We start from the raw sequence: 21,614 nt of genomic DNA, 5'->3' as shown, positions 1-21,614 counted from the left end.
AGAATATGTCCCAGGAAAGTAATATGCTACGAAAGATTTAATTGGATATTTCTTTAGCAGTAACCATGACTACCAGATGTGGATATCACTTATGGTAAAATGTTTGTGGTTTGTAAAACGGAATCCAATTTTGTTAAACTGAAATATACACTTTCATACATTTTGTACATAGAAGTTTGCTTGATTCAGAAATTCAGAATTTGATAAATAACTCTCTTTTAGACTGTACTACACCTAACATTTTTAGAATTTTTAACATAAGTTTCACCAAAGAATGTAATAAGCATGATTTTAATTGGCATGTAGTAGTACCTGATAGCCAACATACATTCCTAATACTAAGTGACTGCATTCAAAGAGTTGCTTTTCCTTTTTCTTTTTTTGAACTTAAGAGGGTCAACATAATTCTGCCATTAGTAGAACTACTGCTAATATTAGTATTAAGACAGTGGGATTTCTCCAGTTACTGTTGGGGTTCTGTGCATTTGGTGGTAGTTTGTGGTATGTGTGTTTATTGATAGTGTAACATTGATGAGGGTTTTACAAGTTTTGGCAACTGTTATATCATCACTGCTCCCTTTGACATGACAAGAATGGAAATACTAAAGTTAGGGTACAAGTAACAAGGGGGATTCTTTGAATGCATTCACAACATTGATAATTTTTTTCCAATTTTTACAGTATTCTCCAACCTCTTCAGAGAATGTGTTTGTATAAAACACTGAACAAAACTTTTTTTCTTTTTTTTTTTTTTTCCGCTGTCTTCCGCGTTTGCGAGGTAGCGCAAGGAAACAGACGGAAGAAATGGCCCAACCCACCCCCATACACATGCCTTGATTCAATCCAATGACAGCACGTCAACCCCGGTATACCACATCGCTCCAATTCACTCTATTCTTTGCCCTCCTTTCACCCTCCTGCATGTTCAGGCCCCGATCACACAAAATCTTTTTCACTCCATCTTTCCACCTCCAATTTGGTCTCCCTCTTCTCCTCGTTCCCTCCACCTCCGAAACATATATCCTCTTGGTCAATCTTTCCTCACTCATTCTCTCTGTGACCAAACCATTTCAAAACACCCTCTTCTGCTCTCTCAACCACGCTCTTTTTATTTCCACACATCTCTCTTACCCTTACGTTACTTACTCGATCAAACCACCTCACACCACACATTGTCCTCAAACATCTCATTTCCAGCACATCCATCCTCCTGCGCACAACTCTATCCATAGTCCACGCCTCGCAACCATACAACATTGCTGGAACCACTATTCCTTCAAACATACCCATTTTTGCTTTCCGAGATAATGTTCTCGACTTCCACACATTCTTCAAGGCTCCCAGAATTTTCGCCCCCTCCCCCACCCTATGATCCACTTCCGCTTCCATGGTTCCATCCGCTGCCAGATCCACTCCCAGATATCTAAAACACTTCACTTCCTCCAGTTTTTCTCCATTCAAACTCACCTCCCAATTGAATTGACCCTCAACCCTACTGTACCTAATAACCTTGCTCTTATTCACATTTACTCTTAACTTTCTTCTTTCACACACTTTACCAAACTCAGTCACCAGCTTCTGCAGTTTCTCACATGAATCAGCCACCAGCGCTGTATCATCAGCGAACAACAACTGACTCGCTTCCCAAGCTCTCTCATCCCCAACAGACTTCATACTTGCCCCTCTTTCCAAAACTCTTGCATTCACCTCCCTAACAACCCCATCCATAAACAAATTAAACAACCATGGAGACATCACACACCCCTGCCGCAAACCTACATTCACTGAGAACCAATCACTTTCCTCTCTTCCTACACGTACACATGCCTTACATCCTCGATAAAAACTTTTCACTGCTTCTAACAACTTGCCTCCCACACCATATATTCTTAATACCTTCCACAGAGCATCTCTATCAACCCTATCATATGCCAGATCCATAAATGCTACATACAAATCCATTTGCATTTCTAAGTATTTCTCACATACATTCTTCAAAGCAAACACCTGATCCACACATCCTCTACCACTTCTGAAACCACACTGCTCTTCCCCAATCTGATGCTCTGTACATGCCTTCACCCTCTCAATCAATACCCTCCCATATAATTTGCCAGGAATACTCAACAAACTTATACCTCTGTAATTTGAGCACTCACTCTTATCCCCTTTGCCTTTGTACAATGGCACTATGCACGCATTCCGCCAATCCTCAGGCACCTCACCATGAGTCATACATACATTAAATAACCTTACCAACCAGTCAACAATACAGTCACCCCCTTTTTTAATAAATTCCACTGCAATACCATCCAAACCTGCTGCCTTGCCGGCTTTCATCTTCCGCAAAGCTTTTACTACCTCTTCTCTGTTTACCAACTCATTTTCCCTAACCCTCGCACTTTGCACACCACCTCGACCAAAACACCCTATATCTGCCACTCTATCATCAAACACATTCAACAAACCTTCAAAATACTCACTCCATCTTCTCACATCACCACTACTTGTTATCACCACTTATGGACTACTTTTAGAACTTAATTTTTTTGTCAGTTATTCCCAGCATTTTATATATATATTTTTTTTTTTATACTTTGTCGCTGTCTCCCGCGTTTGCGAGGTAGCGCAAGGAAACAGACGAAAGAAATGGCCCAACCCCCCCCCCCATACACACGTATATACATACGTCCACACACGCAAATATACATACCTACACAGCATTCCATGGCTTACCCCAGACGCTTCACATGCCTTGATTCAATCCACTGACAGCACGTCAACCCCGGTATACCACATCGCTCCAATTCACTCTATTCCTTGCCCTCCTTTCACCCTCCTGCATGTTCACGCCCCGATCACACAAAATCTTTTTCACTCCATCTTTCCACCTCCAATTTGGTCTCCCTCTTCTCCTTGTTCCCTCCACCTCCGACACATATATCCTCTTGGTCAATCTTTCCTCACTCATCCTCTCCATGTGCCCAAACCACTTCAAAACACCCTCTTCTGCTCTCTCAACCACGCTCTTTTTATTTCCACACATCTCTCTTACCCTTACATTACTCACTCGATCAAACCACCTCACACCACACATTGTCCTCAAACATCTCATTTCCAGCACATCCATCCTCCTGCGCACAACTCTATCCATAGCCCACGCCTCGCAACCATACAACATTGTTGGAACCACTATTCCTTCAAACATACCCATTTTTGCTTTCCGAGATAATGTTCTCGACTTCCACACATTCTTCAAGGCCCCCAGAATTTTCGCCCCCTCCCCCACCCTATGATCCACTTCCGCTTCCATGGTTCCATCCGCTGCCAGATCCACTCCCAGATATCTATATATATATATATATATATATATATATATATATATATATATATATATATATATATACTATATATACACGTTCACCATTTCCTGCATTAGCATCAAGAACAAATGACAGCCTAAGATGGAAAATCCTCACTGACCCCCTCCTCTGTTCCTTGTTTGGAAAAAGTGAAACGGGGAGAAATTCCAGCCTCTGCTCCCACCCCTTTTAGTTGCCTTCTACGACATGCAAGGAATATGTGTGTAGTATTCTTTCTCCTCTATCCCCAGGGATAAATCATATTTCATATAAAGACAGTACAAGAGAATAGCTAAATACAGTGAGGAGCAGTTTAGTAAAAAGTAGGAAGAGTCACTGATAAAATTCCTGTCCCTCATGAAATGGCTTGAGATACAGTTGTCCTCAGCACTGTCAATAAACTCCATTCCTCGTCAGTATATCACTTTTGATCACCTCTGACATTACTACCCTGCCATCTTGATTCATCTGTGAGCAACTGTGTGCCATGTTTATACAATAATACTTTTTGCATGTCTGATGTTAAATGGCACTGACTGATAATGAGGAAACTTCAAGTATCAGTCACAGAAATCATCCGTAAACATCTATTCTAAAAAAAAGATATAAAGTATGATTTTGATATAGATGAATTATAATTAAAAATAAATCATGGAAAGGTTTCACACCCTTACATTTGCAGACTATACTACTGACCGGTGAAGTGGCGGTAAAGCTGTGAAATTAACCGTTCTGTTGGCCGTACCCCAGACGAAGGTCGGTCGCAAACCGTCCAATCTTTACTCTGTCTTGTGTATACTTTATGGTTGTGTCTGTTGCAGTCCTTTGTTATTTCTGCGTATCTTGCCCCTGTACTGGCATTCGATAAGTGTTTAAGGTTGTGATGAGTGTAGTAGTATGCATAGAAATCGCAGTATGTATACGGTTAAACAGTAAGCAGCTATTCCACAGTTGAAGTGTCATGCATGTGAATTCGTGTACCCCTTGGGTGATGATTATTCAGCATTTAATGATGTAAAGAATCTATGAAAAGTTGCAGAAGTTCTTTTGCGAGTGACACCGGTAAGGCACAGTGAAAAGTAGAAAAATGCATGGGGCAGGATCTCCCTTCTAATAAGCTTAAGTAAAGCTACAGTGAAGTTGTGCCCATTGTTGAACATTCTCATCGAAATACCATCCAATTTCATATAGGTTAGATATTTTGGCCTCGTAAATTCTTCACTTATGGAACTGGCTACCTGAAAACGAGGGGAGAAAAGTTTTTCAGTCAAGGATTCGATTGAATTAATCGGAGTATCTATGGCGCAATATTTCAAATGATCAGTTTAGTATTGTCTAGTTGCCATGAGGAATTAGAGTTTGAAGCAGATAGGAGTAAACTGCAAAAATGTCCTTTAGATCTGAACGTGACTTTAGTTATCTTTGCTTGGAGTTGCTGTAATTTCATTAATGTTAGCGGAAGCCCTAATCAAGGCCATCCCACTAACGCTATATATATATATATATATATATATATATATATATATATATATATATATTATATGGTTTTTTTTTTCCCAAAAGAAGGAACAGAGAAGAGGGCCAGGTGAGGATATTCCCGCAAAGACCCAGTCCTCTGTTCTTAACGCTACCTCGCTATCGCGGGAAATGGCAAATAGTATGAAAGAAAATATATATATATATATATATATATATATATATATATATATATATATATATATATATATATATATATATATATATATATATATATATATTATTTTATTCATTTATACTTAGTCGCTGTCTCCCGCGTTAGCGCAAGGAAACGCGAAAGAATGGCATAACCCACCCACATACACATGTATATACATAAACGCCCACATACGCACATATACATACCTATACATTTCAACTTATACATACACAGACATATACATATATACGCACACTTGCTGCTTTCATTCACCTTGTCGCCACCCCGCCACACATGAAATAGCACCCCCCATTCCCCGCGCGCGCGAGGTAGCTCTAGAAAAGACAACAAAGGCCACATTTGTATACACTCAGGCTCTAGCTGTCATGTGTATATTATACTTGATCGCTGTTTCTTGCATCAGCGAGGTGGCGCCACAAAACAGACAAAAAAGGTCACATTCGTTCACAGTGTCTAGCTGTCATGTGTAATGCACGGAAACCACAGCTCCCTATCCACATCCAGGCCTCACACACGTTTCCATGGTTTACCCCAGACGTTTCACATGCCCTGGTTCAGTCCTTTGACAGCCTGAACCAGGTTCCCATTTTGTCGACCAACCCCTCGTGGTAGATGAATAGCTGGGTCGACTGTGGACCGACTGCCACACCCAGGATTCGAACCTATGCGCTCGATTGGTTAACACAAACTGACGGCGAATCTGTTGTAATGCATATAAATATTTAGACGATACTAAAAACCCAATTTGTTTGGATGTGAAGATTAATCACTGATGAATGGCACGTTAGCGTAGGGTTTCCAAGCATCGAGTAAGGGTGTGAAGCTGTTGTGACCTTCCACCCGGCCGTCGAAACATGTCAAGGTTGGCAGTTCTCCCTTGGTTTTATTTTGTTACTTCTCTATACTCAGTAACTTAAGTTTCCTTAGTTTATCCGAATTTTCTAGTTATAATAAGTAATCTTGATTTCTTGTGGGGTCGCTATAACCTTGGAAGACTTAAAATTGGTCGTCTCAAGAATGATTAAGAACCACAGTCAGCTTCTTTGCTGACATTCCATGTTTCAACCTTGGGTCGAATCAAACGAGTACTGCCGCAGATTCTGGAATTTTGTGACGAATCGTTGCAGTCCATTCATCATTTACTATACTTTGATACAGTCTAGCTCAAGTGTGTAAGTTGGCATAGAAACTGTCCTTGAAAAACGGAAAATGATATGGATGACAGTGCAAACACAAAGGAAAACACTAGTTCGAATGCAGAATATGAAGGTGCCCTCTACTCTAAGTCACCGTAACTTAGACCCTTCATCTTAGTACTCTAATTGCGACGTTTAAGGTAAGTTAGATTTCATTAGCTGATATGATTTATTTTTTCATTTATATTTAGTTTTACCACATATTCCTACAGCTTCACGACCCCCCCCCCCCTATTTTAGGGTTCAGACCTGTGAGTCTACATCGTTGTATTTGTGATTGCTACACATCTGATAATGAGCTAGTAAGTGTAATGATTCCATGTATGATATTCGTTTGTTTCCATAAGATAAATTTCCTGCATTGCTGAAGTTCACGTTCCTGTATGGTAAGGTTTAAAACATCATATTTCAAGGAAAATAGATTCACAGGTTATGATTTACTCTATCCATTATCTAGTTCGTTTGGCTGTATGTATACTCATACTTAGAAAAACCATCATTTCGTTCTAAGCTAGGCCTTAGGTTGTCACTAGAGACATTAAAATGTAATATCTTTTTGCAAAGTACAAAATATATTTCCCCTGTCACAAGACACGCAGAGCAGATCGCATTCTCTCGTAATTTAAGGTGCTTGTTCCCATCACTTCTGTTTGTAAGATAAAGCTTTATGTCTTGAAAACACCTATTGGTATAGCCTATCTAGGATAGGATAGCCATTCCACCCCTTTTATCATCCAGTTTTTCTGACGTTATATGCAAATCCCAAGATTTCGATTCTCATTTCCAGAAGCACCCGGCTACATGGAGCTATTTTGACTTTCTGAAAATGTTTTAATATCCGAAGTTGCAAAGTCGCATTCTTTATTATTACATATTTGTATGTATTTTAAGGTTAATTTTTGTTCACCTTAACCAATTCTTTTATCCCATAATATATTTTTGAACGGCTGGTTGCACACATATCATTTTAACTCAGTCTAACGGGTAAGTGTTGTTATAGAACTATGTATTTTATAGTATAAATGATGAAGCATTGCTGTTCGGAATTTGGATAATTCTAACCGCCGCTTCATATGGTTATGGATGTTTTGTTTTGCATTATTTACAAACTGCTGGGGTAATTTTAACAAAGTGGAGTATGACCAAACTTTAGAGTGTGTTAATACTGATAGTATTAACTTTCATTTGTTTGTCATGATACAAGGTATAGCAAGGCCAACAACAGTAATATTTAGAAAATAGACATTATCACTTTTTGCTTTTAATGGCGTTAAATGACAAACATTTCAAGCAACCCTATATAACGGCATCTTAATTTTCAGTCTTCTCTTTGGTCATCCGTATGGCTTTCGCGCGGCGAGATCCACCGGTGATAGCCTTTCCTGTCATACTAATATCTGGTCATCTTATCTTAAGAGACTATAAGGGAATCCACGATATATCGAAAGCCTCTATGCATGGTATGGCATTGGGTTCCAGTCTCCAGGATCCCCTTTGGCTTTCCTCCCACATTTGGGTTTTTTTTTCACATTTATTTCCCAGGTTTGTCTTTCTTCCTGTTTGTTCTGTTTATTAACAGCGATGTCCCATACGCTTATATCCTGCCACCGTTCTTACTTTTTATTATTCCACAAGGATAAGGTCAAAAGCCACTGTTTCGATGGCGTGAATGTGCGTTTCCTTCTACTTTAAGGGTCAGGTACAAAGGCTAGTTATAGAGGGTGTGGTGAAGATAGCCTTTGACCCAACCCGTAAAATTAAAGTCGAAAGCCAGTTGTAAGGAAGATGTGCTTTGACCAGGCTTGTGAGAGCTAGATCAAAGACCTGTTAAGGTTGTAGTGAAGATGGCCTGTGACTTCGTCCATAAAGCTTAGTTCAAAGGTTAGTGAATTTTGAATCGAAGGGAGTCTTAGTAATGAACATGATTATGTGAATGTGGAGGGACACTGGTCACGCGGGGATGTTGGCATATGTAGTCTTCATATTGAGGGACAGCAGTAATATTGGTTTTACAGTTTCTTTAATGTCCTCCTCTGTTGAAGGGAAACATTTTGGCTTCGTTTTTTCTCTCTAACAGCCAGCACTCTGATCCTGGCCTTTGACTCGACCCTTTGGGATTAGGTCAACGGTCAGTGGTGTTAAGCGTGTGATGACGATAAAAAGAACGACCCGGAAAGCGGGGAAAGCTTGAAATGAAAATTACTAAGAATATTTGAAGCTTATTACAGGGGCGATTACTCTACATGGACATTTCAGTGTCTGGTATGTAATCGGTATGAAATCTATACAAAGATGAGTTTGCTGCTCAGTTAATGATATTATCCAGACAATTTAGAAGCAGACCGGTACTTTCTGTTGTGTTGTTAAGTTACACACAGGTTTATATGCAGTTTATGAAAGGAAAATGGAAGCATAGTCATGTCATATGACATAATACGCCAACCGCCCAGTACAGTGGTACAGTCATACTAATATATAGCTTTATGATGATGCACTGATAAAGTTAACTCATTCTACAAGACTATGGCCACAAACCTTTTGCCATATAAATGCCGAAGTAAGATCACTCAGACTCTCATCTCGGGATCCGAGTTTGTAGAGGGGGATGCTTACATTACAACACATTCCTCGTTGCCGCTGTTCGACGTCTCATTCTTCCTGGTATCTTCCTTGTTCGATTCGGAGGTTCAACTCGTAGCAGCCGCAAGGCCTAGCACGCCTACCCCAACTGCAGCGCCGATGGATATCTTCCCAAGGACTCCAGTGGCGAACTCATCATTCCCAGGGCCCGTGGTACTGGTAATCCACTGGGGAAATGTTCTTCTCTCTATTTTCTTACTTTCAACCCACTCTCGGACCTTTAGTTTGACTGGATGTAGACTCGCTCCAGTATGTTTCTCCAGGTCACTCAGTGTCTCCATATATAAATTAAGCAGTGAATCAAGGTTTTCATTTAAATTAGTTTCATCGTGTTACTTCTAGAAAGGTGAACATCTTCATTTCTTTTAATGAGGATTCATTGTAGACTTGTATATAGATCATCACTTATCTTGAGTCCTCAGACATATCAAATTATAAAGCAGCTTTCTTTATATCATATTCATGGTAGGGATATGATTCAGAATACTTTGCTGTGTCAAATCGATGGCTGCCATATACCCACGTTTGCCGCTTAGGTTTTCATTGCTCTCGAAATATCTTTTGGGATGTAATTGTCCACCCTCGTCATGAAAACTTGCGTGAAGCTGGAGCATTTGGGACTCTAATAGAGTATTAGGACATCGTTAAAACTTGGTTCACGTTATGAAAGAATCCGTGAGACTCCTTCAAACCAAGGAATGCCTCGGAAACTTCATATACAAATTTGAAAGCTGTACAGTTATGACTTGCCTATTCCCTATAGATCAGATTTGTCGTTAATTTGGTTACTCTGACTCAGAAGTGACTTAATTTGCTGATGATTGTCGAGTGATAACTTTTACAGACCTAATGCAGAGATTTATCAACAGTCTAGATTTCTGTTGTATCCCGCCCTCACCCTACCACCACCACCGTAGCTACTTTACTAGCCAGTCTGTCTGAATCCGTGAGTGCCGACCGTATCAGCGATGCATACTTTTAGATTTGATTCTGAAACGTGACTTGAATACTGGCTTTTCTGTATCCATGTACTGAGGGCATATGGCTTGCCGATTTGTATGGTGTTTGTTGGCAGACTGGGTACATTGACAAGCCTAAGTATAGAATAAATACTGTATTTATAAAAAAGAATTGGTTTATAAATAGGTATGTAACTACCATATAAAGGAGGGTGCTTTAAGGCTAGGTTGGTTGGTTGGTTATTCGGGCTTCATTACAGCCTGTCAGGGTCCTCAAGCCCAAAATATCTTTAATACCTTCTTCAGGTGTTAGAAATAATTTTAAAAAGCACATACCATCTCGATATGTATATGGACCATTTGTGGCCATCTGGACTAGGAGCTAGTTAGTATATGTACCGTACCTGGATACTCCGCCCTACCAGCCGGTGGCAACCACCCAGTAGGACCCTTAAGCCGCTGAGGCTTATCGTACATCGGGCAGAGAGGTGCCACGTATTGCATTAAAGCTTAACTCTGGGTATTTTGAAAGGAGATAAAGTTGTCCACTGTTAAGGAAAGAAGTTGATTTAAGTAAAGACAGTAGTGATAGCGTATCTCCCCCTCTAGCAATGTATAAGTATGGATTAGTCTCGAGTGTATATGCGTTGTCTGTTGTCTGTGCGTCTGTTCTCTGGAATTGTCTGTGTTCAGTGTATACCATGAACAGACCAACTCATTAGTAATGGACTATATTATCAGATGTAACCAACATTGCAGTGGCAAAATATGCCCCAATTATTACCTTCTTGCCTGAAAGGAAAATAGGAAAAGACTGTACCTTATCTCCATGGTGTAGTTCACTCTATCTGGAGCACGATTTATTCCACACCAGTGTGTTCCGGTGCGTGTGTCTGCAAAGGATTTTATGTTCGTATTAAGGAGGGTGTTAAGATCGTAAGGCTTGGTTCCGGGGTTCGTCTGTTGGGTGTTTTGTAGGTGAGGTTGGGTTTTGGGGGGTTCATTAGGCAGTTGTTGTCTCAAAGAGGTGAGAATGTAGGGTCTGTTAAGCAGGTGTTAAAGTGTAAGGTTGAGCCAAGGTGTTCCTCTTCTGTGTTTGGTTTGTTGAGGTTGTTAGTTCAGATGTTAGGCCGTGGCTTTGGTTGAATGACATACATAGATGAACGATACACCGTCATTGATTATTCCGGGGGAAGAGGTTGGATAGCTGTAAGGAAGCACTTTTTTTTTTTTATGAGAGTAGGTCCGGGAAGTAACGTATTCATTCTTGTTGAAGGTGACTGGTGGCCTGAGGTGCAGGGTGAGGCCACAATTGGTGTACACGTTTTAGAACTCTCGGCACCTCAGAAATTGAAGGTTATCAATTATTTTTTTTCCCCTCATCTGGATCATAAGGTCCCTGTTCGTACCTGGTGTAAAAGATTTGTACATTATCACATATTTACTCGAGAATATGCAAGAAATAAGGACGGAGATTTGCCTGCTAGTATTAAATGGATGTGAGTAGGATACTTACCCAAAACGTTTATTTTGATAGCAAGTCCAGCTGCTTGAGAAATTCTAATCAATTTGTTTTGAACTCCACTTACCCGAGCTTGTCTGGTTGGTCCCTAATCACGTGTCTGGCTTAACCCCCCCCACCTGCTCTCTCGGCTTCCACACCCCTTCCTTTAACCAATCACCGACGAGAGCTGTCAAAGGCCAGGTGTTACTCCGCCAATCAGGAACCAAAATGCACTTTGAAGCCGCGTCTGTTAGCCAATCACCGGCCACCTTGCAGTCGTCCCACATCACGTTACCTCAAAGCGTTACAGTTTACAACATCCTTGGGCAATAATTATAAATAGTGATTGTGTAATATTTGTATAATGTTGATGTTGATGTCCTCGTTGTTATAATAGTTATGAGATGATAATCTTTTTGTTTACAGGAAGAAGTTATTTCTTGCTGGGGTCCTAGGGAAGGCAAGCAGTTTATTACGTTAAACCAAAGGAGTACGTAAGGCCAAGACCCCCCTGAGGAGCACAGCCTGTGTGTGTGTGTGTGTGTGTGTGTACACATTTGTTCGTTCATGTATTTTGTTGTATTCGGATGCCTGCTTTTCTGCGCATTTGTTAGGGATATCATTTTGTATGTTTTTGGCTGTGTATATTTCCCCACGGCACTTCATTTGTTCCTCAGTTGATTTTTGTATATATATATATATATATATATATATATATATATATATATATATATATATATATATTTATATAATTTGTCGCTTCTCCCGCGTTAGCGAGGTAGTGCAAGGAAACAGACTAAAGAATGGCCCAACCCACCCACACACGCACATATACCTATACATTTCAACGATACATACGTATACATACGTATACATACACAGACATATATATATATATATATATATATATATATATATATATATATATATATATATACATATACATATATATATTATTATTATTTTTATTTTTTTTATTATACTTTGTCGCTGTCTCCCGCGTTTGCGAGGTAGCGCAAGGAAACAGACGAAAGAAATGGCCCCCCCCCATACACATGTATATACATACGTCCACACACGCAAATATACATACCTACACAGCTTTCCATGGTTTACCCCAGACGCTTCACATGCCTTGATTCAATCCACTGACAGCACGTCAGCCCCGGTATACCACATCGTTCCAATTCACTCTATTCCTTGCCCTCCTTTCACCCTCCTGCATATATATATATATATATATATATATATATATATATATATATATATATATATATATATATATATATATATATGTGCATATTCATACGTGCTGCCTTCATCCATTTCGCCGCCACCCCTCCATACATGAAATGTGTGGCTGGGTGGCGGCCATATATATATATATATATATATATATATATATATATATATATATATATATATATATATATATATATATATATGAGATCGTCAAGAGGAAGGTGCATTGGATATTTATAAAAAAAAAATGAAAGGTGAGAGTTGGGATGAGCGAGTATCAGCAAACCTTAGGGAGAATATGTTTTGGAAGGAGGTTAATAGTATAAGAAAAATAAGAGAACTAATGTGAACGTCGGTGAGGGAGGCAAAGGTGGAAATGGTAACAGGTAGTGGTAGGGTGAAGAGAATTTAGAAGAGAAGATGGAAGGATTGTTGAAGTATTTGTTGATAGGATGGTAGATGTAGGGTGTTTGGGTCGGGATGGTGTACGAAGTAAGAGAGTCATGGAAACGGGTTTAGTTATGAAAGGATATGAAATCCTTGAGTATAATGAAAAGTGGCAAGGCGGACAGAGTGGATGGTATTGCGGTTGAATCTCTTGAGAAAAGGGTGACTGTGTACAATGTTGACTGGTTGGTAAGGACTTTTAGTGTATATATGGATCATGGTGAGGTGCCCGGGGATTGGCGGAAGGCATATATAGTGCCACTGTATGAATACAAGGAGGACAAAGGTGAGTATTCAGACCATAGATGTATGTTTGTTGAGTGTACCTGGGAAGTTTTGCGAGTGAGTGGTGATTATGGAGGTGAAGGCATGTACAGAGCATCAGACTGGGAGGAACAGTTTGGTTTCAGAGGTGATAGAGGATATGTGGATCTGGTGTTTGCTTTGAAGAATGTGTGAGAAATACTTGGAGAAACAGAGGATTTGTATGTGACGGTTATGGATCGGAAGAAAACACATGATAGGGATGATAGAGATGCCTTGCTGAAGTTTATGCGAATATGCGGTGTGGGAAGAAAGCTGCAAGAACGAGTAGGAAGAATGGAGAGTGAATGGTTCCAAGGGAAGGTTGTATGGATGCGAGGCACGGAGGATGTGCGGAGGAGGATGGATGTGTAGGAAATTAAATGTTTAAGGACAATATGTGGTGTAAGGTGGTTTCACTGAGTAAGAAATGAAAGGGTCAGAGAGATGTGATAAATAGGAGAGTGTGGTAGAAAGAGCTGAAGAGGGTGTACTGAAATGGTGGGCATGTGGAGAGAATTAGTGAGGAAATGTTGATAGAAATTATATAGGTCAGAAGTGAAGGGGACAGTAACGGAGAGACCAAATTGGAGATGGAAGGATGGAATGAAAAAGATTTGAAGTGATCTAGGAATGAATATGCAGCAGGGTTAAAGACATGCACGGGTTAGAGTAATTTGGAACGATTTGGTGCAGAGGGGTCGACGTACTGTCATTTGATTGAACGAGGGCTTGTGGAGCGGCCGGAGGAAACTATGGAAAGGTCTGTAGGGCATGGTTGTGGATAGGGGTTGTGGCTTCAGGGCGTTGTACATGACAGCTAGGGAATGGACGTGAGCGAATGCTGCCCTCTCTTCGTCTGTTCCTGGCGTTGCCTTGCTAACGCGGGAAACGATAAACAGTTAAGTATATATATATATATATATATATATATATATATATATATATATATATATATATATATATATATATATATATAATCTCGTCGTAAAGTACTATCTTCTCCCAGCTCAGTCCTTCAAGTCCCCAGAAGGTACGATGGGAAGGACTGATGAGTCAGCTGATAACATTGATGAGTTGGCTAGCAACCTTTGTGCATGAGCTGACAATTTTCTAGATGAGCATAATAACTTTGATGCGTTATCTGTCAACTTGAACGAGTGAACAACTTTGATGAGCTATCTGACATCGTTGACGAGTGAGTTGACAACAGTGATGAGTTGGCTGACAACATAAGCTGACGGTCAGTGGAGTAGTTGAAGACGTTGGCCGGCAGTTTGTATCAGCTGACAGCTCTCGAGAGGATGGAGTCAGCACCTGTCGAGCGGTAGAAGCCATCCTCTTAAAGGATTTGAATCTGTCAAGGATTTAAGCCTACAGCGGCGGCCGGGGGAGTCAGGTTTCAGGTCATATCACGTTACAGGTCACGTGTTTCGAAAGCTTCACTTATAAGGTTGTCCTCATCTGCCCGTCCAGAACTCACTGTACACTCTTAATAGCTTGGTGAGGTTATCCTCAATCAACTTACCGCTGAAGCTTCCCATATGTGACCATAGAGGGCCCAGCAGGGCCTGTGGTTTCCTATCACTGAACTGCAGGTATGAGTTCTGTGGCGAGGTTTTGGCTGTATGCGGATTTCGTCGGATCGGAAATACCGTTCGCGATGCGGCCTCTGGCTCATATGACCTGGTGGTGATCTTGTTCATGGAAACCCAGAGGACTGTCCGTCCTTCCCTTGTGTGATTGTTCTCAGTACGCAAGTCTTAGCTTGACTGCTTGAATATGATGAAATTATTCAGACTTTTCAATCTTTTTTTTTTTTTTTATAGAAGTAACATGTTATACGTGATTTAGCCATGGTTCAGTCGATGCAGTGGTCTTAATTACTAACGTTGATAGATAAGACAAAAACTGGCCTGTTCTCATGATTTTTTTTAAAGTGTAATAGAAAGATCCTTGCTAGTCTGCCTCATATAAAACTTATTATATTTTTATACAAGATAATGTGTAAAGAAGCCAGTAGAATTTTGTCTTTTTTTTTATTAAAATATTCCTCATAGCTGTGGGCTATATTGACATTAATGGTTCTGAGTAGGTGGGGAACTACAGTAGAATTATCCCTAAAAGGCAAAAGTGTAAGATTCTCGGTATCCAGGGGAGGCTAAGGTAAATTTTATCAAAGAAAGATATAGGATATTTTAACTTGGATGCGGTAATGTCTTCTCAAACCGTTCTTCAATAAATTCTGGACTGCGTATACGTTAATGCCTTAAGGGACATCGGCAAGAATGATGATTGTTTAATTCTGTCTTGTGCTGAGTAATAATGAATGTACGAAGAAAAGTTGATGTACTTTTTTTCGTAGATGCTAAACTTAAACATATATCTAACGGTATGGATCATACATTCTAAAAATGGTAACATGCAATGATTTTCTAAAACTTCCACAGTAGATTTGGTAAATGGTACTAAATTAAGATTTTAAGTGAGGGGAGATGTACTTGTGAATTTTCTTTAGTTGGCCAAACACAGAGCACCATCTACATAATCCAGATTGTCTTCGAAGGTAAAATAACTTACAGTGATTTAGTTTCAAGTGATTTATACGTGGATGAGATTGGGTAATTACATTAGGGGTATGCAGGGAGTGCGCAGTTTCTATCGCGGGGACTGCGCACTTACATAAGGTGTGATGCGCAACTTAGGGAACTTTGCAAATTATGTTTAGGATTGTTTGCTAAGCAGTTGTTAGGGAACTGACCGACTCTCGTTTGGTTTTTGAAATTCAAAGATTTGGTTGTTGAACTGCGCTGGTGTGAACGTTCAATTGTGCAGGTCTAGTTGTTGAATCTCGCCTGTCCGACTCAGGAGGTAGGTAGGTCTGCTTCTGTCTTTGTTCATTTTAATGTTTGGAGATTGAATTCATCTTCGTCTGGACCCAGTTTGTTGTTATGGAGTTGCAAAGGCCTCGTTTTTGATCTGCACAGGAGTGACAGAAGCATTAGATTAAAGAAAAGCTTACATCTGGTTACTGTGGGACTGAACATTTATTGCTTGACTAGGCTTTTGATTTGTGAATGAGCGCACATTTCGTTGCTGTAGAACTGGACATGGTGTGACATAGAGTATACACAACGTAGTAAGTAAGGTATAGACGAAACATTGAGCATTATTTAAAGTAGTTGAGCTGTTGTCTGCAGTGTTCTATATTAATACAACGATGACGGCGAGGCAGTGGTTGAGAAATGACGTGAACCCCATAATTCCCTCGCAGATGAGTCGTCAGTTTTGGTTCACAACACGATGCTGGCCAGCCCATTGAAAATTAAGTTTATAGTGCACTCGTGCTCTCGATGTGGACGGTGGCGCAGAGGGGGATACAGAGTGCCCAAAAGATCCAGGAAATGGACCTCTGTGACTGAATTGTATAAAAAGTCAAATGTAGATGATAAGCAAAGTCAGGATATTTCTCAAGTATTTACGGTAAAGTTACGATACTCAGGTATCTGGATGGATGCTGGGATAATAGCTGAAGTATTTAGAACAAGTCATTACAGAGGAAATGATCATACACACGCGCGCATCTTACAGTCTTGAGTAGGAATCAGTCAGGTAGGGAGTGTCAGAGAGTGCGGGAGGGAGCGTTTGAGATATTCCTTGTGGGGTCATGTCTCAGGCAACCTGGATCAGATCAGTTTCAGCTTAGGAGGGAAAACTTTCGTTAGCTGCGGACAAATGTGGTAGAGAATTTAACGCCTCATAAATCCCTCTTAGCCGCGAGGTGCAACGCTTGGCACAGCTGAAGTGGTTGGTTGGGCTTTGAAGACCAGTCAAGTGCCAGGGTTACTGAAGGCCGTCAAGTTAGGAACCTCCAGTGTAAATGTCTTTTAACGCCTTTATTAGGTCTTGTTTAAGAAAATTGTAAGACACACACTCTTCCCATTCATGTGGCAATTATCATGTGTGTGTGTGTGTGTGTGTGTGTGTGTGTGTGTGCAGAAAAATTATTCAAGTCTGCCATGGGCTCATGTCAATCAATAGCAGTTCGATCTCTTCGAGTGTGTGCATCACCCCCCCCCCCCCCTGCAGTTGTGTTACTGCTGCTGGCACAATTCATGTGTGTTTACCTAGGTGTGTGGCCACTTTACGTGCAGGCCCCCCTTATAAGGCTGGTAAGGTCGTCCCCCCCCCTTTTTTTTTTGATGTCTCCCAGTGACACAAGACCCAACAAGTCATAGATATACTCACGTTCCTCCTGTGTTAATTAATCTTCCTGTTCAAGAATGTACGTCATTCTTATTGCCATACATTTTTTTTATATACCATTATCAAATATAGATCGTCGTACATTTGTGCCTTATAGTTGAAAATCTTGTATCAATATCTCACATTTGTCATTGCCATATTTGTATATATTATTGTATAATTGTGATATATTAGCTAGTTGTGTCATGCTGGATTATATACGTGTCATACTGCCGTACATTGTGACATGTCACTCATGCCGTCATGACCTGTGACCTACTTCTTGGTCAAGTTATTTAGCCATAGTTACGATGATACGACGATGGACATGTTACAGGATGATTCTGTTTTACAGTATGCGGAAAAACTATTTTCAGTAGCACTCATGTCGACGTGTCTCTATACCCAAGCATGTTCCAGTCGTTAGCCGCAGATCTACCGTTAACATAGTTTCCTTGCAGCGTCCAGTTACCCTTACCTTTGTTCCTCTTCCATTCGTTCATTCTCTTTCTGTTGCTCCTCCAAGGTTGACCTTGACACTAGCGACGCATCTCTAACTGGTATTCACACAGCGCGACCCGTTGTAGGGCTTCTAAGTAGCCAAGGCCTAACGCAGCCACCGCCTTTCCCGTAGGCCTAGCATTCCTGTACTCTACTTAGCTAGGAAGGAAAGCACCTTTACCTGGCCCGGATAATGCCTGTAGAAGAGACCAACGTACTCCAGGACCTGTACCGAGCTGGGGACTCGCTCCAGGCAGGCATTCGCCACACCTGACCTGCTTTGCTTGTTTTCCAGCCTCCGGGTCACTTAGGAGTGGACACGTAGCCCCTGACGCCTTGTGACTTCACAGTAAAAAGCATAGTTGTTACAGAGATTTTTTTTCGGTAATGGTTGATTCAGGGGAGGGTGATTTGCACATTCGTGGGCTATCATACGATGAACTTTGATTAGGTTGATGTTTACCTGAATAGGATATTTGATGGGGGGTTTCTTCACTTGAGACGTAAACATTACTCTTGAATGCAAATTAGGAGACTGATGAGACGGTAAGAAATATTTCTCGACAGCTTTCATAGCATTATTTTATGCTGAGATTAATTCATGTGGAGTTGATGTTTGATTTAAACATGTACTGCTAGTATAATGTTCCAAGTTTTTGGTAAGTGACGTCACGACCGGACGTGAAATTTCTTCCTCATTTTAGTCTCATGGAAGATTTTATGTAGGTAGAGTGCAAGAAATACTTCAGTATAGTGACACCGCCCACGCACGAAGGTAAAAGGTGTGAGCATACAGGGAATATTCTCCGGTACAACGGTACGACTCTTGCCTTACTGAACTGACCAGGGTCGTACCGTCTTGCTCGAGGGGTTGAAACGAAAAGGCTTTTGATCGATCGTGTTAGACTGAAGGCGAGTTGCGGCGGCGCGCCGCTCAGACTGGGTGGTGTGATAGGTTGCTTGATTCTGGGTATGAAGTTACCTGACGCCTAGTTGGTAGGCTCTCTGATCCTGGCTATTGGGCTACCCGATCCTAACGCCTGAATAGTTGGTGGGGCTATCTGATTCTGTCTATACGGCTACCCGATCCTCAGGCCAGTAGCTGACGTTACAACCGCGGCAAGCACTTGGGTTGCAGGCATTCCTGGATGATTATATCCCAACCACCTAGCTCGTTTATAACCTGAGATACGTCGGTTGGCTAATAATTTGGTTAATTCCGAGGTAGGTAGCCTTTGTGGATTTCTTTTTTCGGAGCTGGTCTACACCGTATACAAGCCTCAACAAAAAGCCTACTAATTTTGTCATATCTAACCGACTTTTGGATCATTTTTTGATGTTAGTAAAATGCAATATCCCAGCGACGATTTTGTATATTGCATAGGATGTTTATGGAATCTTACACAATACATTAACGCACTGTAGGATATAGCGGCTTGATTTTTTTCCCCTTCCCGATCCGTCTTGAGGCAACAAAGTAGCGTGGCTCGATCTGTTTCGCGAAGAGTGACAGGAAAAAAAAAAAATATTTGTAATTTAAAAGCAAATGGCGCGTGGTGAGAGTTGTTAGTTATGGATGAGGGTGACCTTAGTGAAATTCGTGGTCTAGCCGGCTTAGTGCTTTCCATTTCCACGAAAAAACGCAAGCAATTATGTGGCTGGCGCGCTTTTCCCATAACCCGGACATTGCGCGTCCAGTCCCTGACTGAGAAGAAACCTAAAGCCACTTTTCCTATTCTTTAATGAAAGATCTTCCTTAAACTATGAGTAAACATGGATTTCAGGAACTTAGATAAACGTGTACAAGATATATGTGATAAGTTACAAGTTACGCTAGGACGGCACGCCAGCGGGCCACGACAGCCTGGCTGATCAGATTAACATCTATGCATAGACCCAATCTGACCTCCAGAGGTAGACAAGCAATATATATATATATATATATATATATATATATATATATATATATATATATATATATATATATATATATATATATATATGTATGTATATATAGCACACAATTAGGAAGTAGGGAGTGTATTTAAGGTGCTGGTAAAACCCACAAGGAAACGAAGCAAATAGGGTGTCATGTACTTATATCGTTAAGATTCTTGACACCAAGAAACTAAAGCGTTTGACACCATTTTTCGTTTCCTTTTGGTTTTACCTACACACACACACACACACACACACACACACACACACACACACACACACACACACACACACACATACGGATAAGATACCGGTTAATGCGTGTGGACGAGTGAAGGATTAGGAGCTTAACATTTCCTGAAAACTGCAAAATGTTTTTTCATAGTTGATTAAAGAGCGTCTGGTCCAGAGCGAAGGTTAATAGGCTGACTAACGCATTCCTTAGAAGTGCGGTTATATTTATTTGTATATTTATTTTGCTTTGTCGCTGTCTCCCGCGTTAGCGAGGTAGCGCAAGGAAACAGACGAAAGAATGGCCCAACCCACCCACATACACATGTATATACGCACACGTCCACACACGCAAATATACATACCTATACATCTCAACGTATACATATATATACACACAGAGATATATACATATATACACATGTACATAATTCATACTGTCTGCCCTTATTAATTCCCATCGCCACCCCGCCACACATGAAATAACAACCCCCTCCCCCCTCATGTGTGCGAGGTAGCGCTAGGAAAAGACAATAAAGGCCACAATCGTTCACACTCAGTCTCTACCTGTCATGTAATAATACACCGAAACCACAGCTACCTTTCCACATCCAGGCCCCACAGAACTTTCCATGGTTTACCCCAGACGTTTCACATGCCCTGGTTCAATCCATTGACAGCACGTCGACCCCGGTATACCACATCGTTCCAGTTCACTCTGTTCCTTGCACGTCTTTCACCCTCCTGCATGTTCAGGCCCCGATCACTCAAAATCTTTTTCACTCCATCCTTCCACCTCCAATTTGGTCTCCCACTTCTCCTCGCTCCCTCCACCTCTGACACATATATCCTCTTTGTCAATCTCTCCTCACTCATTCTCTCCATGTGACCAAACCATTTTAAAACACCCTCTTCTGCTCTCTCAACCACACTTTTTATTACCGTACATCTCTCTTACCCTATTCTTACTTACTCGATCAAACCACCTCACACCACATATTGTCCTCAAACATCTCATTTCCAGCGCATCCACCCTCCTGCGCACTACTCTATCCATAGCCCACGCCTCGCAACCATACAACATTGTTGGAACCACTATTCCTTCTAACATACCCATTTTTGCTTTCCAAGATAAAGTTCTCGGCTTCCACACATTCTTCAACGCTTCCAGAATTTTTGCCCCCTCCCCCACCCTATGATCCACTTCCTCTTCCATGGTTCCATCCGCTGCCAAATCTACTCCCAGATATCTAAAACACTTCACTTCCTCCACTTTTTCTCCATTCAAACTTATCTCCCAATTGACTTGGGATGGCATATTTCATCACAAGCTGACCAGCCGGAGTCGAC

The 21,614-nt window shown here is 40.9% G+C and overlaps 1 protein-coding gene across 1 annotated transcript in view; it reads left to right on the top strand.

Annotated features, from left to right (window-relative positions):
* Nucleotides 1-6,269: 6,269 nt before the first annotated feature.
* The window catches only part of v (Tryptophan 2,3-dioxygenase vermilion), a 65,806-nt gene continuing 50,461 nt past the window's right edge, over nucleotides 6,270-21,614 (top strand). Inside the window, exon 1 of the mRNA XM_071669353.1 lies at nucleotides 6,270-6,394. The gene's annotated coding sequence lies outside the window, so the exon portion shown is untranslated. The remainder of the gene's footprint in view (nucleotides 6,395-21,614) is intronic.

This window comes from Panulirus ornatus, chromosome 14 (assembly GCF_036320965.1).
Source record: "Panulirus ornatus isolate Po-2019 chromosome 14, ASM3632096v1, whole genome shotgun sequence".
NCBI lineage: Eukaryota > Metazoa > Arthropoda > Malacostraca > Decapoda > Palinuridae > Panulirus > Panulirus ornatus.
Note: the sequence above shows the minus strand (reverse complement) of the source record. Positions and strands in the feature narration are given on the sequence as shown.